Raw genomic sequence first — 5,761 nt, 5'->3', positions numbered from 1 at the left:
GCTGCCTTTTATTTTTTCTTAGGAAGTAAAAACAAAGTTTATTGTTTGAAGCTCTCTACTTAACACGTGTCATACTTCAATTCTTAAAAGCAATTCTGGTGTTTCCTTTTAACGAATATTATAGGAAACAATACAGCTTTTCTAATATTGTGTAGGCATAAATATTTACTACAGAGAATGTTTAAAGCTATGTGTCAAAACAATGTGCTATGCGTCTTATAAGGAATTTTAAAATTGTACTCCATCAGAATTTTCAGTTTAAAATTATGGTCAAATAACACAAACAGAAGTATAACCAAGTAACTGTAAAAGTTATAATATTTAATAATACATAATAATAATATTTTTTACCATTACGATTTTGAAACCGTTTGCAACTATTATGATTCGAAAACCATGAATACAAAATTATACGGTTCGTTAACTATTTGTAACTAGCATGGTCTAGTAAAACAGAAAAATAGAAAATAACAGTACATTGGAGATATTTTAGCACCTTTATGGTGCTGCCATCGATACGTGAATAAGAGTATCGTATTTTAATTCATTATTCCAGGGTCACAAATTAGAGAGGGAAGGAGGCTGGAAACTCTTCATGTGTTGAAAAAAAATGGGGGAACTATTGTGGTATCAACACTAGGATACGTTCTGCCAGACATGATATTGACAACTTAGTTCTCTCAGCTGTAATATGTAGGGGAGAGTGGGGTCAATTGTAACATTTTTTACTTAACTATTTTTAACTAACAAAAAATCCAATTTATTATTAGTATTAATTGACAGACGAGTAAAGTAGACTATCCTCTACTAGAAAAAAAAAATAAATACCTAATTTTAAATGTTATTATATTAGTTATTAACAATTTTTGACAGTCGAGCACTTGTTACAATTGTCCCCACTTACGGGGTCAATTGTAACAGTTCATAAATTCAACTAAAACATAGTTAATTATACATATTATCATAGTTTTGATATATTTCTTTATTGATCAAAATAGTAGTGATATTTTAGGAGTAAAAATAATAATGAGCAGAGACCTAAAGGGTTAAGCTTTTAACTTTAAGGGGATAAAAATTTTAATTTATGCTGTGAAAGGTGACAAATAAAATAATGCACATGCAACATAATATAAATGATATAGGAAACTATTGGTGGTTCTTAAAGACTTAAGTAAAGGTTTGTAAACATAAGATTATTTATTTTCAGCTGTTACAATCGTACCTTTACTTATTGTTACAATTGTCCCCAAGACGCCATTTCAGCTTCATTTGTTAAAAACAATGCTAGTTAATTAGCAAAACTAATCTTTTTTTTTATTGAAATGTTAATTAAGGCGTCCACTTACATATTCGGTTACTAATTTTTGACCGTTATTTGACCGTTTTGTTTGAATAAGGTAAAATAACAATTACATAAGTTGTTATTTAGCCATTTTTTTTTGAGAAATTTCTAACATTGTAGTATTCAAAGCTTATATGTTGAAGAAATTTCATTGCAACAATTCATTTTCAGTTAATAGATTATAATTTTGCCTAATACTTGCTTTGAGTTTGTTTTGTTTCATAACTTTGGTCGTTGCACATTTTTTTTCTCCATATAAGCATTTTTACTTATTGAAGTTAAGAGAAAAAAGTTATTTATTATAATCAAAGTATCGTTTTATTTATATTAATCATATTTATTTAAATTATCTGAATCACTCATTCGAGTCAACGTCTTAATCGATGATTCTAACTAGAGTAAAATGTTATTAATTAATTATTCCTTAGTTAGAATTATTATTTGACTTTATTTTTTATTATATATATATATATATATATATATATATATATATATATATATATATATATATATATATATATATATATATATATACATATATATATACATATATATATATATATATATATATATATATATATATATATATATATATATATATATATATATATATATATATATATATATATATATATATATATATATATATATATATATATATATATATATATATATATATATATATATATATATATATATATATATATATATATATATATATATATATATATATATATATGTGTGTGTGTGTGTAATACAAAAAGCAAATACTTTTATATTAATAAAAGAAATCTCTTTCGTTTTCATAAAATGTCTTTGTTAAAGAATAAGCGTAGAGAGATTCTATTTTGGGAATTCAAGGCTGAAAACATACCATTGAAATATAAATAGATTTATATTTCAAAGGAAGAGTTATTTTTAGAATTGTTCCCTTTTTCACTTCCATATAAGGAAGCAGAAGTGATTTTCCTTAATGCGTAAGGTTACAAGGAATGTACGAAGTGTGCTTTTTTACCTCAAATTTGTGTGGTATAAAACGTAAGAACGCATAGTTTTGCGTGTCCTTTTCATCATTATGTGATCCTGATAAGCTGTGCCGGAATTGTCTGGAGTCTTGTCCACTCTCCCTCCTTTGCAGGAGTGGGGACGTGAACTGTTAGCAATGCCAGCCTACAATTAAATAAACCTGTTTAGAACGTCTGATGGCTTAAAACTGCAATTATTTCAAGCTAAAGACAACGCTGATAACAGGGTTGTAGCCCTGATATTACATATATATATATATATATATATATATATATATATATATATATATATATATATATATATATATATATATATATATATATATATATATATATATATATATATATATATATATATATATATATATATATATATATATATATATATATATATATATATATATATATATATATATATATATATATATATATATATATATATATATATATATATATATATATATATATATATATATATATATAGCACAATAAAAACAAAGAGAAAAACGAAAATAATTAATAAGTTTTATTAACTGCGCATAAGCTGCAAGTATATAGAACTCATTAAATAAGCTAAAAAATTAAGAAAATATGGACAAAAAATAAAAAATAATGAAAAGAGAAGAAAATTATTTACAATAATTTTTTAAAAGTATTTAAAAAACATAATTTTTAATACCTCAAAAAAAAAAGTAATTAAAATTTAGAAAAACTAAACTAAGGAAAGATATTATCTCTTCATCAGCTCACTCGATTATATCCACAAAAGGAGTGCTTTCTAATATTTTTATCTAAGTTACATCTACCTAAAATTTGAAAATGATAACATACTAAGTATATCTAATATTTTTTATAATTTAGTTTTATGTATTTAATAGTTTTTACAGGTTTGGGAAATAAAATTGGCTGGCACGATTGAACAAAAAAAAATTAATAATGTACTCATCTTGAATCATTCCCTCACTTCAGCATCATTCCCTCACTTTATACTCTAGTGAGGGTATGACAAATTTAATAAAATTTAGAAATAACAGTTAGGCCTAATTAATTTCTGAAGTCAATCACATACAATTATATTCATACAAGAGAGCAACATATAATTATCCACCTTCTCGATGAAGTTGTATTTTATTTTACTCTAAAAAATGACATGAGGGAATGACAAATGTAAAAAATTTTACCTGGTTAGATGCATTCAAATTTATTCCACAGCAAAGCTTCTTTAAGTTGAAAATGGAAACATACTGCAATTTTGTTCTATGATGCCAGTTGTTAACTGCTAAAGTTTTTATTGAAATATTTTTATTCTAAGAAGATTGCAGGTGATAAGAACATTGTTGTGAGGGAATGATGCGAAACACTAGGGACAAGGTTTAAAATAGTGATGTGTTAATATTTTTATCAGAAATTAAATTTAAAAATGATTTTCTGAATTCTATATTTCAATATTCTGAAATAAAAAACACGAATTTGTAAAAAAAAAAAAATTATTTCAGAAACAATTTTTTTCTTTTTTTAAATCAGCAGTGGGGACAAGTGAGGGAATGACATATTGGCATATTTTAATTACCTAAAATAAAGAAAAATAAAAAATTGACAATTTTATTTTTATTCTTTTGTTAGCCTGCATTCTGAAGGACACTTTCCCTGAAATTTTTTTTTTCGTAAGTTGTAAAACAAGCATAAAATATACTGGGGACATGAAAATGACTGTATATATATATATATATATATATATATATATATATATATATATATATATATATATATATATATATATATATATATATATATATATATATATATATATATATATATATATATATATATATATATAATTGATTTGAATAGCAGATTGTCTATCTATAAACGATCCGCTATTTAAATTAAAAAATAACGAAATGATTTCCCTCTAACTATTTTAATACTATATAATTACAGTTGAACAAAGTCATATGTGATATGACTTTGTTCAAAATTCATATGTGATATGACTTTGTTCAACTTTAACTACTAAAAATCGGTAGCAGTTATAAATATGTCTTCACGAGGAAATGATTCACTCTGAAAAACAATTTTGGAATTAATTGTGGTAAAAAGTACTGACACTTAGAGTGCAGCATCCAATAAATCCAATTTATCGTGGAATTTCTAAACGTAATTTTTACAGCAATAATTATTTAATTACAGGGACTCAGTGATTTTTAGTAAATATTACAGTAAAAAGTACAGTGTATCAGATTTTCTATTCTATAAATTTTGACGATAAAAACAGATTTTGGGGTATAAATTGCCGACAGTACCTTTTATGACAATTTATTCTGTAATTTTTTAAAGTGCATACATATGATGCAAATAACTTCGTTGTTTAACTTTAATTCCTATCAATCGCCAAATTCCTATAAAAATTCCTTACTAGGAAGCGATATTATCAGCAAAACATAATAAAAATTTTAGATAATATATTTGATAAGTTAAAAAATTAATAAAAATAGCGTTTTTTCAAAAATATTACGCATTTAAGTGATAAATTCGAAAATTAAGTTTAAATCACTACTTCTTATTCATTACATTGTTTTCTTTTATATAAAGGCTACTAGAAGATTTATTTCGATTGATTCTTTTCGATTTTTAGTTCTCCTCTAACCCCAAAAACCCAATTTAGTATTGAAATTTCTGGTTAGTTTAGTGTCTGTTTCGTTTGATGCAATGAAAGCTACACATATTTGAATAATTTATTCTTTAGAACAATCGAAATTTATCAAAAGATCAAATAGAAAACACAGTATCCGTAATTTCTTTCAAATAACCTTCTGACTTTCCAAATTGGCAGAAGTTTTTTTAGCGGAGGATTTGTGGTATTTTAGTCCTTGTTATAGTCTTAAGATGAAGAACTTAAAGTTCGAAAAGTTTAAATCCCATGGCTTATTGTCCGTTGCTCAGAATATTTATTGTACTTCTTGAAAAAGTAAAACCACTCGATAGTTAAAAGTAAAAATGTCTGTTAAAGGGGATTCAGAACGCATTTTCGAATTTTTAGACATTTTATCTCATTCCCCCTTTTTTTTACTGTTGAATGAGCTTACATAACTTGCTAAAGAAACCTACTTTAAGATATTTTTCAATGGAAATATCTAAATGATTTAATATTTTTAGAATTTTCTTTAATAATTTATTTAAATTTAATATTGTTTTCATATTTTGCTGTTAAAAGTAGTATATATAAATATGAAACTGTATGTTTTTTCTGTTGCTCTATAAACAAATTTTTTTATGAGCCATTGGAAAATAGGTCTTATTTTGGGTTTTATGGCGCGCGCACTTTATTTCGACGTCATTACGCTTTTCAACTGTGTTCAAGAGTAATAATAAGCTGTGCGCATGCGTCGTAATT

Source organism: Parasteatoda tepidariorum, chromosome 10 (assembly GCF_982258835.1).
Source record: "Parasteatoda tepidariorum strain Cologne lab strain chromosome 10, Ptep-v5.0, whole genome shotgun sequence".
Lineage (NCBI taxonomy): Eukaryota > Metazoa > Arthropoda > Arachnida > Araneae > Theridiidae > Parasteatoda > Parasteatoda tepidariorum.
Note: the sequence above shows the minus strand (reverse complement) of the source record.